The following is a 24,516-nucleotide window of genomic DNA, read 5'->3' on the forward strand; positions in this document are numbered from 1 at the left end:
TTTTGTTACACTAATGCCTAATTATTTAAGTTTTTGAAATGCTAATGTAAGTGATACTGTGCTTCTAAATTCACTGCTGGTATATAGGAAAGCCATTGACTTTTGTGTATTAACCTTGTGTTCTGCAACTTGCTGCAATCACTTACTAGTTCCAGGAGAGTTTTTTGTTGATGCTTTCAGATTTTCTACATAGATGATCATATCATCTGTGAACAGTTTTATTTCTTCCTCTCCAATCTGTATACCCTCTATTTCTTTTTCTTGTCTTATTGCCCTAGCTAGCACTTCCAGCACAATATTGGAAAGGAATGGTGAGAGAGGACCTCCTTATCTTGTTCCTGATCTTGGAACCATTCTAGAATCAGAACCTTGTGCAGAGCACCAGTGGTCAGCGCACCAATGGGGCGAAGGTGGAGAACGCCGATTATGGCTGGACAGGCATGTTGGCTGCACGGCATGACTTACCAAGCACCAGGCCTGCAGGAGGGTGTGCTGGGGGAGGTGATGGATCAGCCACCTGCCTTGCTTTGGCCAATCAGCAAGTAGGGAGGTTAGCTTGTAGTTTTAGGGGAAAGAGATCCTCAGGTCTCACTCATGGCAGTGCTAAGTAGGGCATAGAGGGGGTAAAAGTGACAAGCTCTCAGGGGCTTGGATGTGGCAGCTGGCTCCTGATGTGGCCCAGGGGTCCCATCAAATTGCCAGTGTGGCCTGAGGCACCCCAGAAAGCCCCTCTTTGGGAATCACAGCAAGAGTGGGGAGGAGCATGTTCTGGAGTCACACAGCCTAAGGGGAAAACTGGATGCTTTGCTCCCACCCGTCGGGCAAGTGATGACACTTCAAGAATTGGTTCCTCCTTTTTGAAACAGGGTCCTTAAATAAGACCCTTGGTGTCTGACCCGAGAACCCTCCACACATGAGGCGACTCTTATGATTCCCCCGGGCCACCTTCTACCACTCGTCTGGAGCAGACACCATGGTCCTGCAGAGATGCGCTTGGGAAGGGAGAGAGGAGAGGCAGCAGAGTCGCCCTGAAGTAACCGTCAGAGAGGTGTTGGCTCTAGCTGACCACAGAGCTGGGGAAGCAGATTCTGGACAGATGGAGTGGGGTAGAGTGTAGAGGTGAGAGCAGGAGACCGGTCAGGAGCAGGGCTCTGGGACAGCAGTCCAGGAGGCCCAGCAGCTGCAGGGAGGTGAGCAGAGGGGAGGAGAGCCACCTGCTCCTCCTCCTGCATTTTGCCCACCCCGCACCTGGAGCCCGGTGCCAAGCAGACTTCTGTAGGCAACGCCAAGCGTCCTCACGGGATGGCCATCTCCTGGAAGCCAGTCTGCCGGCTCGCCTGGGTGCTGGGAACCTGGCTGAGCCTGGGTGCAGAGGAACGGCTGGCTGGTGTGCAGGAGTGAGAAGTGGCTTCCAGGTGGCCTGCGTGGTGCTGGGCAAGAGGTGATGCCAACTGGGGAATGAAGAAGCCAAACCAAACCCTGTCGCTCTCAGAGACAAAATCCACCTTGAAGGGAACACTTTAGAAAAGTAAGAGGGAATTCCTGAGCAGGCCTGGTGCGCAGCGAGCCTTCATTCCTCACCAGGGCCTGCAGTTGTCAAGGCTAGCCCCTTTCATGGATAAGCACACCGAGGCACGGAAGGCTCAGGGGACCTTGGGGGATGACAGCCCAGCTCTGGAGGCAGAAGATCCAGGTTCTAATCAAGGCTCCATCACCAACAGTTGTAGCCAAGTGACCCTGGGCAAGTCACTCAACCTCAGTGTGCCTCAGTTTCCACAACTGTAAAATATCTCATGATTTCACCTCCCTTAGGTCTTTCTTCAAAGGTGCCAGGTGGACCCCATCATCGCTCACAGGTATCAGCTGCCCCTCCCAGGGGAGGAGGAAGCTCTCCTGCCCCCTCTGATGCAAAGCTAGCTACGTGTCCGTCCGCCGGATGAAACATGGGGGCAGCAGCTCGTTCCCTGTCTGAGAAGGAGCTTTAAGAGGCAGCATGTGACGCACCCTTTTCTTTTCTCGTTGCCACGATTCCAGAAATGTTCCAGAGAAAGACGACTTCACGACTCTGGTTCTGGCGGGAAGACAGCACAGAGCAGAGCCAACGGGGGGGACACAGAGCATGAGGAAGAAATAAATCTGTGGCCTTGGCCCCTGAGGCTTTGGGTGGCGTTGAGCGTAACCTCTCCTGCGCTGCCCAGCAGATGCCCCCCTCCCCCCCCGCCGCGTCCTGAGCGCCCCATGCGCTTGAGCTGTCCTCCCGCACGCCCGGTTCTCCCCAGCACTCACCACATTTGCAACTAGCGACCTTCCCTTTACAGTTTGCTTGTCTTCCGTCTCCCCTTAAAGGAACGTAAACTCTGTAAAAGCAGGAATATTTGTCTCGTGTTCACGACTGTATCTTTTGCACCAGCAACAGCGCTTGGCACATGGAAGGCACATGCATGCACACACATGAAACATTGAACAAATAAACACAAAATAGAAGTTAACCTAGGCTCTGTCCTAGATGAAATATATATGTTTTTAATTTTAAAAAATGACCCAACATTTCAAACGCTATTACTATGACGCCCATTTTACAGATGAGAAAACTGTATCACAGAGCTTTCGAGAGCTTGCCCGAGGTCATGCTGAGCCGGCAGGTGGGGCCCGTCCAGTCTCCAACCGCTGTGTCATTCGGCCTGTCAACAGTGCCTTCTTCACCACGTTTGTTGGGAAGTGGCCAAGGGCTCGGGACCCGAGAAAAATCAACGAATGGCCGAAGCCATGGATGGCGTGCAGCTGGCCTGCTGACGTAACTTGCCCAAGGTTGCAAAGCTCGGAAGAGGCCGGGCAATGTCCTCCCAGGCCTTCTGACCCCAAAGCCGGCGCTTGTTCTGGGCTTCGGCAGGTCTCAAGCTTGGCCGAGCTCCAGGATCACCTGGGCGATTTCAGAAACTGTAGATCTGAGTCAGAACCTTTTCGGATAAGCCCAAAGCGTTGGGCTTTTACAGAGCAGCTCAGATGCAGCTGGCCCACAGACCAGCTCAAAGGAAACTCATTGCCAGGTGGTGGCAGACCCTCCACTCCTCTCTGTGGCCAAATGACAGGACCCGGGGGCAAGCCGGCCCGTCACCCTGCCGGCTAAGGGGCCCGGCCCTGGGCTTCCACCCTCATGTTGGCAAGTCCCCAGTCGAGCAGTTTGGTGGGGTTTATCGATTTCACCTCCCCTCCCACCCCAGCTGAGACCCCAGCCCAGACCTCTGGTGTTGTGAAGAGTGGCAGAGGGGTGACCCCGTACACAGCAGCCACGAACAGGTTGAGGGGGATGGCCTACACCAAATTCTGGTTTCTCTCAGGACAGTGGTTGGAAAGCAGAGCCCCCAGGTGCCCACCAATATCCCGTCTGTTATTCTCCCCACACACTCCCCTCCTCCCGGATTAAAGACCCTGGACCCCTCCTGACAAGACTGCGTGCTGGACGCCGGTGAAAGTTCTTCTGGGAATTTCCCTTTTGGAGCTTGTTATGGGCTGAACTGTGTCCCCCAAAATTCCTATATCAGAGTCCTAACCCCTAGTTCCTCAGATCATGACCTTATTTGGCAAGAGGGTCATTGCAACTGTAGTAAGTAAAGATGCAGTCACATTGGAGCAGGGTGAGCCCTTAATCCAGCAAACTGGTGTCCTTACAAAAGGAGAAACTGAGACCTGGAGACAGGTGGAGAGATCGCCACGTGAGACAGAGCGGAGATCAGAGGACACTTCTCCAAGTCAAGGGTTCCAAAGATTTCTGGAAAACGCCGAAAGCTGGGAGCGAGGCCTGAAACAGATTCTCCTCTGAGCCTCAGAGGGAACCAACCTTGCCGGCCCTTGGTCTGCGACTCCAGCCTCCAGAGCTGGGAGAGGATGGCTGCTGCTGTTCCGAGTCCTGCACTCTGCTGTACGTCGTCACGGCCGCCCCAGGACGCTCCTGCAGGGTGGCAGCGAGAACCTCCTGCATCTCGGGCCAAGGAGCTGAAGGAAGGGGACTTGGAGGCTGAGAGTCATTCTGTCCCTTGGGCCACAGAGAAACTCATCTCACGTAGCAGAGAATGAAGTAAAAAAACAATGTGAAATGGAAACGAGAGAGAATCCTGTAGATGACCAAACTTTCTGCTGTGCCCCCAGCCCCGGGGCAGGCCCGGGCTCCTCCCGGATTCCTTAATCCCCCTCCAACACACACAGTGCTGGGAGTAGGAGTTTTTGGGCTGCAGATGACAGAAGCACTGTTACTGCACGTGCTTTCTCAAAAGGGCGAGCATTTGGCTGTCACACCCTTAAAGGCCCAGATCATGTTCCCAGATCCAAACCCTCAAAGAGAAACTCGACTCCGAATGCTGCTGCTGCACCCATGCATCTGTTTCTGCCTTGTTTCCAGGCCAAAGCACGACCCCGGGGTTTCTCCTTGGCAGACACCGGCGGTTTCCTTCCAGCATCCCCTCCACTGCCCCTGTGGCAGAGCCCTCTGCAGCCACATACTCCAGAGAGGGAGCCTTTCTCGCCCCTGATCGGAACGTGGTTGGTCTGAGCCGGTCCTTCCTCTTGCTGAGGACTGGATCAGGCCCTGAAATGTGGTCGGTGGTGTTGAGGGAACGTTTTTGCAAACCCAGGGGAAGCATTTTCCTCGCTAGTTTAAGAACAAAAGAAGCATTGCCAGGAGACCCCAGCTTGCATGTGGTGCCCAGACGCACAGCAGCCATCTTCCATCCCTGGAGGGCGCCGTGCCTGCTGTGCAGCTGATAGAGGAGTGGAAGGTGAGAGCCTTCTGGGCCTTTGATAACATCATCACAGTGCTGAAACTGCAGACTCTGGAGCCCCCCCAATCCCTGACTTCTCATTTTATGGAATAACAGACATCTTATTGTTTACACTCTCTTGGTCAGGTCTTTTGTTACATACAGTCAAAACCATATTAACTTCCATACTTCCCAAAGCAAAAATACATGAATTGATGACGGCTCTTCCTGGAAAAATCGTCGCAAATGGGCTGCTGTCATGGTCCTGGTCTCATATGGGTTCAAAGATGCGTGTACATAAGGAAAGATGTAAGGGGGTAAGACAGTGTAAATATCAAACTGATGCACTCGCCTCTCTCCTGAGATCCTGTTCTGCGGCCCCCCACCTCCAAGACCACGCCAGGAGGCATCTCACCCCAGGGAACCGAGCCTGGGGAACAGAGTCCATTGTCAGCACTGCATCTGGGAACTAGGATTACGAGAACTCCTTAGCAAAACAAGAGAAGTGAAACAGATGTTGCCAAGAGAAGGGACTTCTAATTTGTTCTCTCTCTCTTGAACTCATCAGGACCAAACCTAAAAGTCACACTGAGCTTCTTCCAAGTTCTGTGGGATGTCCTTGCTGCCTGTTATTCGTAAGCCACATCCAATGACCTTTCTGCTCTGGAGGACGTGGAGGGAGGAGAGTGGATGGAAGGAGCCACAGCAACCTCCCTGCGGGTGCCATCTTGGACGGAAGCAAGAAACAGTGGAATCTCGGAAACGCGAACTCTTTATCCAAGTGAGATCCAAATTTACTTCAAAAGACTGTTTTTGAGGTTTTAGGGAGCCATCACAATGCCCCTTTTCCCTTCTGTATAGTTTCCTGAGGCTACAGATTGGACGGCTTAAAACAGAAATTCATCTCTCACAGTCCTGGAGGCTGGAGGTCAGAGATCAAGGTGTTGGCAGCGACGCTTCCTTATGGGTGTTCTGAGGGGGAATCCGCCCACGCTTCTCCCCAGCTTCTGGTGTTTTGCCGGCGATTCTTGGCTCCCTTGGCTTGTAGGTGCCTCACCCCATCTCTGCCTTCATCTTCATCTCCCTGGGTGTTTGTGTCTGTGTCCAGAGTTCCCCTTTCTATAAGGCCCTCAGTGATGCTGGATTAGGGGCCACCCTACTGACCTCATCTTAACTACATCTGCAGAGACTTTATTTCCAAGTAGGGTCACATTCTGGGGCACGGGGTGGATGGTGTTTAGGATTCTGATATATCTTTTTTAGAGGACAGTAATCAACCCATAACACCTCCTTAGTTCAGAATGAATGGTTTGAGAGGAGAATAGATGTGTCAGACAGATAAAGACTGAAATAGCAGCCCTTGGTTGCTGGTCACGTTGATTGAGAGCACGTGCCTTAGATCAATAGCCATAACGGGCTCCGCCAATTGAATGTGCCCCTCTCAAACCCTCCGGGGAAACTCAGCACACCGTGGGAGTGTCTATCAGCACAGCCCCTCTGTGGGCAGGTAAACGCACAGCAAAGACAAGCAGCTATTACTGCTCCCAAATTCACCCATCAGAGAGTTCCCTCCTGCTTTGGGCCAGGCAGCCTCTGGTGAAGTTCTCTCACAAACCCACCCTCCCCTTCCTTCCCACTCACCTCATCCTGTCCCCACCCTCACCCACCGCTCAGTGAGGTAAGATGGGGGAGGTAACCCACAACACTCAGAGAGAAAGAGCTGGGTTTCCTTTGCACATCTGTGTGCGACATCAATAAATGGGAAGCCAATGGATATAGTGACATGATTCAAAATAAAATACACCATAATATACATTAATAGACTATGTGGTGAGTCTAGACTGGGTGACAGAAATATATAAGTATTTCAGAAACTCTGACATCTGCCATGCCTCAGTCCAGTTGGCATGGATGCCTGCCTACCGGTGTCCCTGACGTAGGCAGGTCCTGAAAAAATATACGTTAAATAGATGTAGGGATGGATGTGTGTGGAGTCAGGGTCAGTCTGATGTGGTAATTAAATGCCTCTTTTCAGTGTTTTAGCATTATAATGTTTCAATTTTGTGAACCTATGTATAAATTGTTAGTAACAAGTGAAATGTGAGAGCAAATAAAAAAATTAAACCAAATGGAAAAATTATTTTGAAAGAATTAAACCAAACTGCTCAGTCTGAGGGGGCAGTCCCTACAAGACCGCCCTTGCTTCAGACACTGGCTCTAATTTTGGGGTCCCCAAGGGCACCCTCAGTGCTGAGCCACTGGCTAAAATTTTGGGGTTCCCCACAACCATGCTCAGGTTTGACAATTTGCTAGAACAACTCGTAGAATTCAGGAAAGTGTTGTGCTTGTGATTACAGGTTTTTGACTGCTAAAGGATGTCAACAGTACCAGCAAAAGGAAGAGGTGCATAGGGCCAGGGAGCTGACCGGGAGGGTTCCACGTGTGAAACTGCTGTGTCCTCTGGACATTTTCGCTCTCCCAGTATCAACCTCTGACAATACACGCTGAGTGTCCCCAACCCAGGAGACTCACCCAAGCGTCAGAGTCCAGAGTTCAGTTGGGCCTTCATTGTGCAGACACGAGTGATGGAGTCATCCGCTGTGTGGTTGAACCCAACCTCCAGCTCCCTCTCCTCCCGGGAACACAGGCTGATTCCTTGTGTCCCAAAGCACAACCCTCTAATCGTGTGGTTGGTTGGTCTTCCCGGCACAGCCAGCCCCTTCCTGAATCATCCGTTAGCACAGAGCATCAGGGAGGATAGCCTATCGGATGTGGTACGGAGGGCTCCGCCATGACTTGGAAATTCCATGGGGGTAGAAATTACCTCCCAGGCCCCAGGAAGAAAGCCAGTGGTACCTTTAGGTGGGATCATAATTCCTCGTTACAAAGCTATCACAGCATGTGACTGAATTGTAAAGAGACAAATATTTATGGTGTTAACTTCTGGATCCAGAAACGGAAGCCCCCTTGAAGGAATACTTAAATTTATGAAGACCTAGGTGTGGGGTGTTTTGGAGACGCCCATATGCGAACTCATGCAAAGTAAAATATATGAGATTGTAGCATATGTTCTGCCCATCCGAGGTGTGATGGTGCATGACGGCAAAATTGTTGAACATTCATAAAGATGGGGACAAGAATGCCATCACTTTGCTGGAGGAACTTGTGCCTAAACCTGTGTCCGTCGCTGAAAAGTGGTCAGCAGCGTGACTCATTCATTCCGTGGTTGTGCGGTGCCTGCTGTTTGTGAGATGGCTATGGCTCTCTGAACACTCGCTTTCCTTCAGAGGTCATAATTTTCACCACAAGATCATTCTGAAAGGGACTCTTGTCCCCAGTCTTCTGAAAGAACCCCAAACAGTAATCAGTCCATTTAAAAAATACTTAAATAACAATTTTTATCTCCCCAAAGGAAACTGGCTAAAGAGTCAGTCACTGGTTGCTAAAGAAACAAAACCCACAGAGCAGGTGTTACAGGCTGAATTGTGTCACCTCCAGAACTGGTATGCTGAAGTCTTGACCCCCAGGACCTCAGAGTGTGGCTGCATTTGGAGACCAGTGTTTACAGAGGTGACTGGGGTAAAATGAGTTCATCAAAGTGGAACCTAATCTGAGGTGACTGCGTCTTTATAAGAAGAGGAGATGAGGACACAGACACAGAGGGACCATGTGAGGACACAGGGAAAAGACGGCTGTCTACACACCAAGGAGAGAGGCCTCAGGAGAAACCAGCCCTGCCGACACCTTGATCTTGGGCTTCCAGCCTCCAGGACCGAGAGAGTAGATTTCTGTTGTTGAAGCTGCCCCGTCAGTGGTATTTGTTACTGACCCTGAGCTGACTCGTGCCATGGGTGGACAGAAGCACTGAAGACGCTCTGAAGGGGAAACTACACGTAAATCAAGTGTATCCTTAAGAGTAGGAGGGCCGCGAGCTGGGGCTCTGATGGGAGCACAAAGGGGAGGCGGACAGGAGCAGTGACACTAAGCCGCCACCTGCCTCCGTGTGCTTACGGTTCTGTCCATTGGAGTCCAGCTCCTCTTCCTGTTGGTTCAGAAAATTTGGGATCATCAGTCAGGGTCTCAAAAACCAGCCCCAGCATTTATTTTGAGTAATATCTGACAATCAGAGGGGCATGTGGCCAGCCCACCAAGACCAGACCCTGGAGGCCGTGGTGGGATCACTGTTTCCCAAATCTACTGACAACAGAGGAGAGGGGGAGGGGAGAGAAAAGAAACTGGCCACCAATTGTTTGGAGCGTGGGGTGGAGGCATTACAACATTGATTCCAAAATATCATTAATTTGTGACATTGTTTTCAACAGCATCAAAGAGGTGTGGGGGAGACAGGAGGGAGGAAAAGTGAAGAAGAGAAATTGTGCGACATGGACCCAGTCTGTTCTCACAATGTCGTATTATTATGAAAGTAATAGACAGTGACTTCAGAAAACTCAGAAAATGCTGTGAAGATCAGGGGTGCAGTTAAATTTCTCACTAATCCGCCCAAAGAAAGCTGATGTTGTGTTTGGGAGCGATACTCAGTACAGAAAATTTGTGCATGTTCTTGTCACTAAATATCATGCTGTGAAAATGTCTATCATGATTAAAAAAAAAATCCTCCAAACATCGTTTCTGCAGCTACACAATAATCCACCCTGCGAATGAGCCACAATAAACGTTTCCTCTATTTATAGAAATGTTTCTCCGCTTGTTCCTCATTTTAAGCAACAATGCCACCAACACATTTATGCTGGAAAATTTATTTGCATCTCTGATCACTTCAGCAGAACAGTTCCCAGAATGGGGATCGCTGAATGACGTCAAAACCTGGACTCTGGATCCACGCTGTCAGACCACTCACCATTTATCAGAAAGCTGTGTGGATTCACTACCAGCAACAGAAGGGTGGCCAGTGGCGCTGAAACACAGGGCATGTGTTTCTAAAATCAAAGCCGAGTGAAAGAAATTTTGCTTAGGGGATTTCACAATAGCTTCTGAAATAATCATTAATATCAGGGAATTATAAAGAGCTAGTGTTAGGAGTCTAATTACGCTGCCTTCAGCCCTGGCGTCATGACCTCTCAAGGTCACGTACAGGCATCTGCTCGCCCTGTCCCCCTGGTGTTCTCCACTGCACCCTGCCATGTGAGTCCCCCTCAGCGCCCACCTGGACGCAGCTCTGGCCGTGGGAGGCCCCTCCCCTCCTTTTGCCTCTTCAGCGTCTCTCCAGATGTGTTCCCGGGGAAGAGAACAAGTTTTCTTTGCACTTACTAATTTCCTCCTTTACCCGAAGACGGATTTATTTTTGCTCTCCGTATGCAAACGCCCTTGGCTTCCGAGGAGAATCGGGGAGAATCCAGGTGTTTCCAGGCACCCTTGGCACCTGAACCAACAGCTTGGCTGCTCTCGGGGACTAGCTCCACTGAATGCTCTTGTTTTCCTCTTCTGTCTTCATCTCCTTCGCTGTGCACACGGTAGGCACCAGTTCTCGCTCTCCGGTTGCCACGGACAGCAATGCTCAATGTTTGTGCTTCCAGACAAACAGCCCTGACCTTGCTCAGGAAGAGCGGAGCTGCTGTCGGATTCAAAAGAGCCAGGGGACCCTGGGAGGTCTACTCGACCAGGTCTGCCCGGGGCTGCTCTTCAGGCCCGTGATTGCTTCCAGATGAGTAGGTTCCCCTCCAGGCGGCCACTTGTCATTGGAAGGAAAGAATAATGTTGGCTGCAGAGGCAGGCCCACAGAGAACTCTCACATGGACCCCAAAGCGCCAAGACTGCCAAGCTGTCACCAGTCCGCATGGCTTGTCACACCCACATCTTGAACCACATAGCAAAGACTATGACCTTAGCGTCCAAAGAGGCCAGGGTCTACCTCCCGACCTTGCTGCTGTGTGACTCTGAGTTGTCACTCGAACTTGTGAATCCACAGCTTCCTCATGAGGGACAAATGAGATAATGCACACACAGCTCTCACAATCATGCACAGAGGAGCTCTTCGTGGATGTGACCTCCTCCAGCCACCACACCCCTGCAGCTGTCCCCTGACTTGCTCGGCCTGGGCCACCGTCTTCCTGATGGTAAGGACTCAGCCCACGGAGGGTTCATTCCTCACCTGGTGCAGGTGTGCAAGGGGAAGGTACAGGGCAATGGGCAGGGGCTTAATGTAGAGCTGGGCAGTGCCTGCCTGCTTTTCTGGGCATAAACACAGCCTAAGATGTCTCCACTGCACAAGGGGGCTTGCAGAAAGTGGGGCTGCTGCTCCCCGCACCCCAGTGGAATTCTCAGGGCGCAGAACCCTCCCTCTGACAGAATCGCTCCTCCTCCCGGGCTCTCTACCGCTGGCTGCCTCAGAGCACCCAGGAACCAGCCCACATCCTGAGGGTGACTGAAAGCCGGGGCTGGAGAAACGGCACCAGGACCTTCCGGCTCAGCTGGACACAAGCAGGGCAGGTCTCACACTGGAGGGTCTGACTGTGCACACCACCCACCCACCAAGGTGGGCCTGGGGCTATCCCGAGGCTCAGAGCTGCCTGGGGTCTCCTGTTTTCTTCCTCCCTCTCTCCTCCCTCCCTCCTCCCTCCCTCCCTGCCTCCTGCCTTCCTGCCTTTCTCCCTCTGTTTTCTTTCTTTACTTTTCCTTCTTTAAGGTGTAATTTACGTACAGTGAAATGCAAAGGTCCTAAGGGCAGTTTTATAAATCTTCACAAACACTGGCACACACGTAAGCACCACCACCATGAAGATATAGAATGTTCTCGCCTCCCCAGAAGTTCGCACATTATCTTTCCACTCAGGCGCGCCCCGCCCCGCCCCTTCTCTGCTTTCTGCCGCCACGAATGAGTTTTCTCTCTTCTGGAATTCCCTGTACGCGGACTCATGCAGCACACAATCTTCTGCACCAGCCTCTTCAGCTCAGCGTGCTGTTGATTCATTCCCGCCATGTGAGTTGCAGGCTGCCCTTTCGTGGCTGAGGAGCTCCCCATGTAAGCGTGTGTGCTCGATCTGCTTGTCCCCTCACGTCTCGACGGACACGTGGGTTGTTCCCGTTTGAGGCAACCGTGAGTCAAGTTGCTGCGAACATCCTTTGGACCTTTGGAACATCCTTTGCACCTTTGGGTGGACGCATGCTTTCATCCTCCCAGGAAGGAGTAGGGTTGCTGGGTGGTGGAGGAGAGGCACAGAGGGCATTATAAAATCTGCCCAACAGTTTTGCAGAGCGGTAGTTGTGCTGCTTTGTCCCCAAGAGTGTCTGAGAGTTCTCACTGCTCTGCCACCTGCCTTAGTCCCCACAGCTCTCTGTGTGGCACCAACAAGCCCTGGTGACCTGGCGATAGGGACCCTGGGTGACCGTCCCACTAGGAAGCTTGCGGTTTTGGTGAGGGCTGAAATGTCCTGTTGGCATCCTGTCGTCTTAAGGTGCTCCAGGAGTGGGAAAGAAACAAACAATGAACGATCGGTGAGCTTTCAGATTCTCACCAAAAGGTGAGCCGCGGATGTGTGGCTCCAATTCTCAGTGTGCACTCAGGATTCAGTCCATTTTCCAGTCCAGGCTAATTAAAGCTCATGCTTATAGCTGCCTTCCTGTGAGACGGCATAGGGAATGAAACCCGGCTCAGGGGCTGAGTTCTCAGACGGGCTCCCCACCTATCCTCGTCCCCTCCCCCCATGTCACTGCCCCCAACCCCAACCCAGTGGATGAGCCTGGAGTCCCACTGTCTGGCCTGAACGGGCCCTGCCTCTCTCTGCTGGGGTGACCTTGGGCAAGTCACTGAAGCTGTTTGTGCTTTTGTTTCCTTGGCTGTAAAATAAGGATAATGGAAGTGCCGACCTCATGGAAGACTGCGAGAGAGCACACGAGCGCACCGAGGGTAGAACACAGCACCTGCACCTGCACCTGCACCTGCACCTGCACCTGCACCTGCACCTGCACGCAGGAAGCAGATGTCGACGTGATGGGAGTGACCAAAGTGAAGACGACAGTGTCCCCACAGCACCCGTACTTCCCCCTTGGATCACGGCCTGCCCCCAGCCTCTCCATCTCCAGCCCTGGTCCCAACAATGGGAGATCCCACGGTGATCTCTGTGACACAAGACTGATGATGATGTCCCCTTCCTAAAGCCCACCAGTGGCCCCCACGGTCTTCAGGATGAAGTCCAAACACAGTGCCATGGCTCTTTGCGATCGGACGTGTGCTGATTTTCCAGCTCATTGCCTCTGCAAATTCACACAAGCCCTTTGGTCCAGCCGTGCAGCCAAATGCCCGCCACCCGTTGGGAATCCCTGAGCTCTCCCTGCAAGACGTTTATAAATGCTCCTCCCTCTCTGTGATGCTCCTTACCCCGTGTCCACCTGGCTGATTACTACCTTCCTTTCAAGGTTAAATCTCCTCCAAGAAGCCTTTCCTGACTTTCCACATTGAATCACCCCCCACTCTGGGCTACAGTAATGCATCATGCACACTTTTGGCTTGGCGTTTTGCACATTGCTATGTTCCTTTGAGTAGAAGTGGGCCCTTTCTGAGCAGGAATGTGACTTACCATTTCTGCTTCTGCCCAGTACACAAAATGGACTCAATGATTGTTACTGAATAGATAGCTGGATGGATGGATGGATGGATGGATGGATAGGCAGGTGGGTGGATGGATGGATAGATAGACAAAGGGGTAAATGAGTGGATGGATGGGCAAGCAGGTGAATGGATGGATGGATAGGTGAGTGGGTAGATGGATGAGTGAGTAAATGGGTGGATGGTTGGATAGACAGGAGGGTGGATGGGGACGCATGGCTGAATGGATAGGGGTGTGGGTGGGTGGGTAGTTGGATGGATTGGAGGGGGTGAGTGGAGGAGGAGTGGTTGGGTGGATGGATGGGCAGGTGGGTGAGTGGGTAGATGGGCGGGTGGGTGATTGGGTGGACAGATAGATAGGAGGTAGGTGGGTGTTGATTGATGAGTGGATGAATGGATAGGGAGGTGGGTGGATGGGTGGGTGGGTGGGTGGGTGGATAGGTAGATAAATAGATAGAGAGAAGGGTTAATGGGTGGATGGAGGGGTGGTTGAGTAGATGGGTCGGTGGGTGGATGGATGGATGGATGGATAGGTGAGTGAGTGAATGGATGGATTGGCGGGGGCGGGGGGGTGGCGTGCAGTGGATGGCCAGAGGGGAGTGTTGAGACTCAACTGAATGAAACTGTTGAGACACCATGACATCCTCACCTCACATCCACCCTTGATATGATTTCTCTCTGGTGGGATTCCTTAGTCACAGAGAGGTCTCAGGCAAATCATTTTTTAAAATGATCAGACAGGAACAGAAGGAGGATGACCCTCTTGCTTCATTTTCTCCCTGTGTGAACCCATCCTAACCTCCACCACTAGACTAGCCTTCCCCAAACACCTCTTTTTATTTAATCCTTTTCCAACACCCCCACCCCCCACCTTACCCACCACTGCCCTTAACCACGGTCTCTAGAATTCCAGGAAAAGATGCATTAAGACTGAAGCTATTGGCTACGGAATATTAGGAAACTGTGCTGACAAATGACCCACCTTGTGCCGTTGGAGTCAGGTGATGGGCTCACAGAAACAACAAGACAAAAATAGCAATGGCAGCGAAGGTGTCCTGAGCGCTGATCATGTGCCAGACGCCTCGCTCAGGGCTTCTCACTCACCCCAGATGCCAGACAAGGAGCAGCCTCCCAACCGCACGTTTTTATTGGAGCTCTTGTCAAGAGGACAACTCAACCTTTGGATCAATTCAGCCTTGTGACCATTGATTCTGCAAGTGTCAGGGGCTGACTGTGAGGAAAGTCACCTAAGGCCCTTCTCTCCTTACCCGAAGGTGAATCAAGAGGCGTCTCTTGGCTGGGGGCCACTCACCACCCTAGAGAAGAAAGCAGATACACGCCTGCCACACTGGAAGGAGGGAGGGTTCAGGGACTCTCTTCACAAAGGGCAGGAGCTCCTGTCTTCTTGTTTGGGCTGTCGCTGTGGTGTCCGTGGTCAACTCACTGTGCTGCATTAGCAAACCCCACAGCAGCCCTGCCTCGAACTTGTGCGCAGCCAGGGCAGAGCAGTGTGGTGATGAGTGTGGCTTGTCCTAAAGCCAAATCTCTGATTAGGGGATTAGTAGGGAGCAGAGCCCACCTGTGATTTCCCTTGTGGCAGAGCCGAGAGCTCTGAAGCCTGGTGCCACGCTCCGAGCTGCTTAGATGTCGTGCCCACCGGGGATTAGCACCAGAAGTGGCAGAGCTCTCTTTCCGGGGCCATTCCCTTTGGCACACCAACATGCTCCAGCGTCTCTCTTCCTTAAAAACCCACCTGTGACACATGACAAAGATTCCTTCCTTGACCAAACTTCAATTGGGCTCCTCTTCTTTAATTAGCCCTCTTCTCAACTAGGCCTTGACCTTGGTCTGCCTTGGCAAGAATCTCCCTACTCTTGATGGCTCCCCTTAGTGATTTTCCATCCACTGAGCTGCTTGTCCCTATTGTCGTTGGAGTTAAGCTCTGTCTCTCTCCCACGTTGCAGTAGTCTTGAATAAAGACTACTTCCTCACCATTTTAACAAGTATCAGAATAATATTTTACACTCCACGTTTTCCTCCATTTACTAGCCCATTTCTTGGAAAACTTCATAGCAAAAATTCACAGGCCCTCTCTCGCCCCCACTGCCCGATACCCCTGGAGCTCACTGCAAATGTGCTTCCATCTTCTCTGTCCTGTTGAACTGGCTTCTTCCAAGTCGCCCCTGGACCCCGTGTCCCCAGCTCCAGTGGCCACTTCTCTGTTTTTGTCAGCTCGTCCTCTCAGCAGCACTCAACGTGGGGTCCACTCACTGCTTTCAACACTTTATTCTCTCAAGCCCTAGGGCATCTCCCTGTCTGTGTCCTTCCTCGCACGCCCTGGCCGCTCCTCCTGAGCCTCCCGAGCAGTTGCTCAAACTCCCTGAATTCCAAGTGTCTGACTGTCCAGAGCCCTTTCCTGGTCTCTCTTCTTTTCTCTCTTTACCCTCTTGCCCTAGGAGACCTCAGACAGTCCCGTGGCTGTAAATACCATTGGGCATGCTGATGACGCCAAGATTTAACTCCTGACTCCTCCCAGGAGCTCAAGACTTATATAATTAACTGACAACTCAGTATTTGCATTGGGATGTCCAATGGATCTCAAACTTACTTTGCCTAAAACAAAACCATTGATTCTTCTCCCCCTTGCACACACAAAAAACCAAACAACAAAATAAAGCAAAACCTTTTATTCTCTTAGCCTTCCCCACTCACTCCATTCACTCATCAAATACCCGTGGGGCAGGCACTGTTCTAGGTTCTGGGCCCCTGCAGTGAACAAAAGAGACAAAAATTCCCTTCTGGCAGGTAGCAGCACCATGTGCCCGGTTCCTTAAAACAAAGGCTAGGGAACTACCATTATTCTTGTTTTCCCCCACATCTGTGGCTCCCAGCTGGGTGCTTTCCCCCACAAGGGACATTTAGGCAAGGTCTCAAGACAGGTTTGTTGTCATACCTTGGGAAAGGGCACTATTGGCATCCAGTGTGTGGAGGTCAGGGATGATTCTAAAATCCTACAGTACATCAGACAGCCCCCCAGACCACAAAGAAAGATCCAGCCCAAAATGTTACAATGCCAAGTTTGAGAAGCCCCAACCTGCACCCAATCCATCAACACACACCATTGGCTTTGCTTCCAACATAAATCTCAATCTTACAGCCTCTTCCACCTCCATGGCCACCAACCTGGTACAAACTGCCTCTCTCTCGTGAGGTTATTGTAACAGACTATTAAAACAATGAATTTTCCTTCTTTCTCACTAGGCCTTTTATCCTTGTCATCAGGGACTTTCCTTTTCTGTATCCCAGGCAACTATCAGAGGATTTGGCACTTCTTCCTGTGTATTATCATCATCATCACCATCATGATCACCATTATCACTATCATCATCATCACCATCACTATCACCATCACCATCATCATCATCATCACTACCACCATCATCATCACCATCTCCATCACGATCACCATCTCCATCATCATCATCATCATCACCATCGCTAGCACCATCACCATCATCATCATCATCACCATCACCATCATCATCACCACCACCACCACCATCACCTTCATCATGCTCACCATCATCATCATCATCATCATCATCAACATCCACTGGGCGTTGACCTTGTTCTGGGCCCTGTGATGGGAACTTTACACACATCATCTCATATAATGCTCCCATGCCTCTCTGGGGTGGGCATTATTGCAGTAATTTTACAGACAGTGTTCCATTAACTGAGAGATTAGGTGCCTAACCTCTGGGAACAGGCTGCCTGGCTCTGTCAAATTACTCCTACACGTCTTTAGGGAGAAGTTATTTCATTTCTCTGTTTCTCAGTTTCCTCATCTGTAAAAGGGGTGAAACAATAGCACTCCCTTCCCAGAGTTATTCCAAGAGATGTTTCATTGGAAGCAATTAGAATGGTGCCTGGCACGCCGTGAGCACTCAAAAAATGTTAACCACTCCATCAACTTGTTTACAGAAAATAGGGAACCTGAGGCTTACAGGGATTAAGTCCCTCACTCAAAGCCATATGGTAAGCGGTCAGTTATAATTGCTCCACCACACAAGGCTGCCTCCCGCTAAGACCAGGAGATGGCTGCTGAAAAAAGGGGTGGAACGCCAGAACAACTAGGCACCAGGACCGGCCGGCCAGCTCTTTTGATCCACAGGATTCCAAGGAGGCTGGAGACTTCCCTTCCTGATTTCCATCAAATGTTCTAGAAAAACAAAAGCCCTGAATTAGGCTCTCATTGTTTTAACAGATTTAACCTTTTAGAATTCTCTCTGCTTTCCTCTCTAATCCTGCCTTCACCATTTTAGAGGAATAGTGAGATGAAATTTCTCCCCCCTCCTCTCTGTTCTCCGAGGCACCATCGTAATCACCGCCTCCACCCCCCTGCTGACCTCGGCGCACCAATCTCAAACCCCGGTCTCCGAGCCCAGCCTTGCAGGGACAGAGATGAGACAGCGGAGATATATCGGTGACGCTTGCCCCACTGTAAGTTAGCCTGTCTGCCTGGCTAGAGAAATTATTCTCAAAGAATGCTGCCTAAAGTTCATTTTTTATCACAGTGACAGAAGCAGATATTTTTAGGGGCCAGTGGCCACTGAGAAAAAGAAAAACGGAAAGAGCCATTGTCCCCAACCAATGAGATATGTCTCAGCCCAGCAATCTGTACTTGACCCTGGGTGGGGAGCATGGCTCGGGCCCACTGGGGGATGGCCTGAGGTCCTGGCAGAAGCCCCTTCCCTTCCCAACATCCCCAAGACTGCAAGCAGGGTGGAAAATGTGTTGCCTTTGTTGCCTTCCCCCTACAAACACGCCACACTCTGCTCACGGTGTTCCACCTGTAGGAAGCGCTCTTCCCTCCTTTCCAGTTCTTACACACCTGACGACACAGAGCTGGGGGGTCTCTTCCTCCAGGAAGTCTTCCCTCAGTCCCCTTTATGTGTATCTTTTTATCCACCCCCGTTCCCTCATGTGGCTTGCCCTGTGTTCCACAAGGCACACCTCTTTCCTCCTGATAACATCTCTTTGCTTTTTGGAACATTCCTGAATAATCCTCAGAAGGACAGGTAAATTCTTTGGCACCTTGGACCTCTCCCGATGACCCAAAGCCCTCCCTGCCCCTCCTGGGTAGCCGTCTGAGAGAGCCAGCCCTTCTCAATTGACCCCGGATTGAAGGAGGACTTTGACATCAGAGAACCTGGTCTGGGCTGCACAGGGAGACAGGGCCGGTCCTGCCGGCCTCCCCAGCCCTGTCTCTCTCTCCTTCTCCCCACCTGCCAGGGACCTCAGCCAGAAACCAGGGGCCACCCTCACCTCTCCCCTCCTCCACATCCCACTCCCATCCGCAGGACCTGCCCGCCTCCCCTCTTAAATAATTCTCTCCTTATGTCCTTGTCTCCATCCTCATCTGGCTCAGGATTGCATCGCCTTCCACCTGGCCTCTCTCCTTACAGCCCAGTGGGCTTTATTCTTCTTAAATTAGTTCTCGATGTGGCAAAGCCGGAGCTCTCTGTTAGAGACCTGAGCCTGAGCACACCGCTCTCGTCAGGAGACTTTCAGTGCGTCTGCCGCCACGGGCCGTAGCCCTCCTTGGCCTGACGCGGCCCTTGAGCTTTCCCAGCTGGCCTCCTGGCTTCGGTGGCACCCTGTGGCAGAATTGTTTCACTGGGAGGAGATTTCATCTTGCCGCCTTCTCCTCTGATTTGACATCTGTGTGTCCCCACGACAGCAGCCAGTGTCTGGTGACACATTCCAAGGGGGAAGCAGCTGAGACCCTGCTCTGGAAGTTTTGCAAACTCAGACCTCACCTGCAGGGCACGTCAGGCCCCTGGCCACCGAGGCCCCAAGCCCACTCACACCTCCCCCACAGGGCCTACGTGGACCTCCCTGGGAGCCCTCTCTCATTGGACACAAGATTGTTCCATAACCCAGCATGCCACAACCACAGCCTGAGCAGCTCTCCCTGGCTACGTGCGTATCAGCATCAACGTGACAAGGAACAGGAGGCCTCGGCTGCGCTGCCAGTGCGGGAGCTTGGTTCTCGGCGCCTGCCTCTCCCCGGGCCATCTGTTAACAGCCGTAGTCAGCGAGCGGCATCCCCAGTCTCGGGCGGGGAGAGCTGCCTCACCCGCGGAGGGATCTGTGATGTCTTGGCAGACCTGGCACCTTACAAAGCACCATATGCTGGAAGAAAAGAAAGATGTGCTTTCTGTCTGGTAGGCATGCAAGGTGATGTCTCGGGATGTGCTCGGGAAAGAAAAGTAATGACGAGAGTGTCCCAGCTGGGTCTGCAGGCTCTGCGCAGCAGTAGATATTCCACAGATGACCACGGGAGCCCCAGAGCGGGCGGTGGCACGCCCAGGGTCATGGAGCACCCCGCCCGTGCCATCGTGTCACGTCGCTCAACTGTGCTGTGGTTCACCTCGGAGGGGACGCCCCTTGCAGACCAACGACAGCAGCGAAAGGCCAAAGCTGTGGAGCATCTGTGATGATTCCTGAAGCTCTCTGGGTTTCCCAGGCTGGCTGCAGAGCAGAGCCTCCTGAGGCACCTGCACGAGACTCCTGGGGCAGCTGTGACAAAGTCCCACAGGCTGGGTGGCTTACCCAACAGAAATCTGTTGTCTCGCAGCTCTGGAGGCTGGAAGTCCGAGATCAAGGTGTCGGTAGGGCTGGCTCCTCGGAGGCTGTGAGGAGCATGGCCCAGGCCTCCTCCACCTCTGGCGTCCCCAGCAACGCTTGGCATTCCTCGGTTTGTGGAAGCATCACCCCAGTCTCTCCCTCTGTCTTCAAGTGCGCGCTCCCTGTACGCGTGTGTCTCAAGGTTCCCCTTTTTGTAGAACACCCGTCATGTTGTGTTAGGGCCCAGCCTCATGATCTCAGCTTGACTTGACTGCCTCCGTAAAGACCTTATTTCTAAATAAGTTCACATTCCAAGGCACTGGGGGCTTAGGACTTCCACTTAACGAATTTAGGGGGCCACAATTCAATCCATACTCAAGCCCTTTCCGAGTACAGCTCTTAGGCCCACCCACAGAGGTCCCAGTTCATTTGCACCTGTATTGAAATCCCAGCTCCCACATGCATCCCACAAGGGCTCATGTGTCCCAACTGCCACCCCCTCTCCCTGCTCACACTGTGCCCTCTGCCTGTGTTCCCAGAGCCAGCCACAGTGATATCCTCCTTTCCTCAGGCCTTTGCTTCTGGTCTCACCTCAGGGCCTTTGCACTGGCTGTGCCCCCTGTCTGGAATACTCTTCCCAGACTTTTGTCACGGGCTCCCTCTCTGTCTTAGTCAGCTCAGGCTACCGTAACAAACGGCCATGGACTGAGAGGCTTAAACAACAGACTTTTATTTCTCACACGTCTAAAGGCTGGGAAGTCCAAGGTCAAGGTGTCGCAGATTCAGCTCCTGCTGAGGACCCTCTTCCTGGCTGGCAGACGGCTGCCTTCTCGCTGGGTCTTCACCTGGGGGAGCCTTTCAGATGAGAGCCCCACCCCGTGACCTCACTGAGGCTTAATTACCTTCTTATAAGCCCTATCTCCAAACGCAGCCACAAGGGCATTAGGGCTCCAACATACAAATTTGAGGGCACAGCTCAGTCCACAGCACAGAGCGACACAACACCAGGATGGTGTTTCTGCTCTAAAGCAGGAGCGTGAGCACTGGCTCAGTCTCGTGGACCCCAATCCTGACCCAGCTGGGGTCTCTCACCCCGTGTAGGATCAGAGAGGCCTGGGGTGGTGTTGGGTGGGCTGGTCCCACCTGGTGTGGAGCACATCCCTGGAGGCACTGTGCCGAAGGCATAGACCCAAAGTGGCCCCAGTGTTGTGTTTGGGGCCAGCAGTCCTGCTAACGCCCTGCCGCCATGTGACGCTGGAGTTGGTTCAGTCTCAAGAAACCGTCCGCGAAGAAAAGAAGGCTGGTGAGGTGCTCGGGGCCCGCTGCCCAGAAGGAAGGTTTTGTAGAGAAGGCCTGGGGCAAGCCAGGGCGACAAGGACTCAGGGGTTTCCAGGAGCTTCCACCAGCGGCCTGAGGAATCACCCAGCAGCCCCCTGGACCGAGAACTCAAGAACCCAAGTGGAACCAGTATTGAGCCGAGAGACAAGCCGAGCTGGGGCCAGCCCTAAGCGCCATCTCCGCGGAGCACTGCCAGGCCTGGGGCTGGGGCCCACAGGGGTCGTGACAGCAGACGGCCCTGGTGTGGGCATCGCAGGGCGGCATGTGTCACTGCACAGGTCACCTTTGCTTGGCCCTCTTTCCCCCTCCTGCAGCCCCTCGTCCCATGTGGTGATTTGGGGCTGACTGATGGCCTCTCGGCCTCCCCGTGGCCCCCTCCCCGCTCCACCAGCTGTGCTGAAACCGTCCCCTCCAGTCTTCCCCCCTTTGCCCCTGACTTTGATCCTAGCAAGGCCCAGAGGGCCAGACCAGCACACGGCCCCTCGTGATGGTCAGAGGATGCCGTATCAGTGTCCGGGGGCTGCGATCACAAAGACCACAAACTGGGGGGCTGAAACAGCAGAAAGTTATTCTCTCATGCTTTGAGGGCCGGAATCACGAAAACCAAGGTGCCGGCTGGGCCATGCTCCCTCCAAAGGCTCTGGGGAGGGTGCTTCTTGCCACTTTCAGCTTCACGAGACGCCCTTGGGTTGGTGGCCGCGGCGCTCTGAGCTCCTCCTCTTTCTTCACAAGAACTTCTGTCTCCTCGCTCCGTGTCTTCCCTTCTGTCTCTTGTTGGGACACTTCTCACAGGATTTAGGGTCCACTCGGGTTATCTAGGATGGCTTTGTGTCAAGATCCTTAGCTTAATGACCTCTGCAAAGTCCCTTTCTTCAAATAAGGTCCCATCCACAGGTTAGGACATGGGCGTATCTTTTGGGGTCACCATTCAGCCCACTGCGGCTGTGTATGCTTTAGTTCCAGTGCAGGGCTGAGAGCAGAGCCTGCCAGATGCAGGGCAGCACGTGAGATGCCCCAGTCTTAGGAAAGAGGGGGGAAGCACAGGGCAGGGCCTTGCTTCCCAGCAGGAAAGAAAGAAAGAGGGAAAGCAGGCAGGGAGTGAGACCCCGGTTCTGGGGTTGGAGAAAGTACGTCTCGAGAGCTGGAGCCCCTCCTCGCTCTGGAACTGGCTGCCTTGGGGCTTCTGGAGGAGATCCGACCCAGGCCCCTCATGGAGCTGAGGGGGACCCCGCCAGGCAACTGTTTAACATGCTCACTACAATCCTAGAACGAGAAAAAGAAATCCGATTGAAATTTCCATGGGAAATGAAGTTGGGGAAATATAATTACTTAAAATTGATTCTGCGCTCTGACAAAGGCAAGTCTGAATAGACCAACCTAAGCCACACGATTAATCCAATTAAACGAAACATCTAAATGAACCCAAACTGGGATTCAACAGAAAAGAAGGCGAGCCTCTGCCCGGCGGATGGAAGTGCTCCGGGGGGGCCCCGCTGCGAGCGGAGCGGAGGGGGTCCTCCCCAAGTGCAGCCCGTGGCAAGGTCACTCAAGGACAGGGCCACAGCCTGACTCCTTCCTCCGGGGTCTTGGAAGTCCCGTCCAGCCCTGACAGCCTCGTGGTTAGGATGGGGCCGCCGTGCCCGTTGCTTTCAACATGTGTCTGAGAAGGCTGTGGAGAATCCCATTATTCTATCATTTATTCATCATTTATCGGGCATTTCTTATGTCAGAAACTTGGAGGGGATGGAGAAAAAGGGGAAGAGACACGGCCCCCTCTCTTCATCCCTCCTTCCCTGCCGTGTCCCCACTGCCTGGACCCCATCTTTACCGGTGGCAGACTCTCCACCCGCGTTGTTGAATGAATGAGCGACAAGGAGGAATGGGCACGGAGAGATGGGGCAGGGAGCTCCCGACAGAGGGAAGAGCTGTAAATGAAACGTCCAGAGGCAGGAGAAAGCCTGGCGTGCTCCCAGGAGGGTAGGTGGGCCAGAGCGGCCAGCTGGAGGCCAGCATGGGTGAACATGCTGGAGGTAGGGACAGCCGGTGGCAGAGGTTTGAGGATGGGAAACGGGATAACCCAGGCGTCTTGTGAAACCTCCAGCTCTGACTCAGCATGGCAGGGCGAAGCCCGAGAATCTGCGTTTCTCGAGAACCCTCCTGGTGCCGACGCTGCTGGTCCTGGCGACCATGGTGACGAATCCGGCAGACGGTGGTGAGGAGTTCGGGTTTGTTCCAAGTGCCCGGCAGTTGGGGAAGGTTGTCCCCTATTCCAGTAGAGCCACCGAGGGAGGAGAGGCAGGTGTTACAGGCGGATGAGACAGGAGGGCGTCCAGGCAGCCGGGGGGGTCACCTGGAAGGGTCTGACGATATGGGAACAGTGGGACATGCAGTGGGCCAAACGTGCGGGGAAAGGGGCAAGCGGGACTGCAGAAGACTCGGGAGAGCCTGCCGCCGGTCTCCGGCCAGGCCAGCACAGGGCGCGCACTTGCAAAAATCCTTCCTTTGGGGTCTGAAGGCAGAGAGGAGTCGCGCCAGCCCCCCGCCTCTTCCCCTCGGTCTGAACACGTTCCTTAGACCCAGGGCACTGGGCTAGTCCCATAAATCTGCCCTCGTCCCTGAGAGCTCTCCACCCTGTGTGTCCCGTTAGGCCACCTGTAAGGACAGGGTCTGACCCTGAGAGTTAAAAGGTTTCCTTTTCCTGTAAACTTGTGCATTTCAGTTTGTCTTTGGACAAATGCAAACAGCCAGGGATGGAGGAGGGTCCCACATGCGGTCCAAGCAGGATGCCCCTCTCTCCACGCCCTTCATACACACAAACGGGGCCTTCTTTGCTTCACAGCGTAACACGAGAACAAGGGCCTTCTCTAACTGCCAAATGCACAATACTATTTCAATGATAATCACAGGCTTTCTGGGACCCCGCAAAGCTCACACTCCAGTGGAGGTGGGTGCTGTTTAAATGCTCGAGGGGAGCGGGGAGGAGAGAGCAGCTGCCAGCCCCCCAGCTTCCTCCCAGCCTGCCTTGGGGCGAATCGCACCGACACCCACTGCAACACGCACTGTAATTTACAGTCATGTCATCTGATCTACGTGGAGAATTCTATTTAAAGCAAAGCCAAGCACAGCACACAAGGCAGGTCCTACCCTATCAGTGTTCTCCGAAGATGGGGGGACTCACCAGCAATGAGTCTGAACAGATGGGATGGGGGTTGGAAGACCCAAATAGCC

Source organism: Equus caballus, chromosome 2 (assembly GCF_041296265.1).
Source record: "Equus caballus isolate H_3958 breed thoroughbred chromosome 2, TB-T2T, whole genome shotgun sequence".
In the NCBI taxonomy this organism is placed as follows: Eukaryota; Metazoa; Chordata; class Mammalia; order Perissodactyla; family Equidae; genus Equus; species Equus caballus.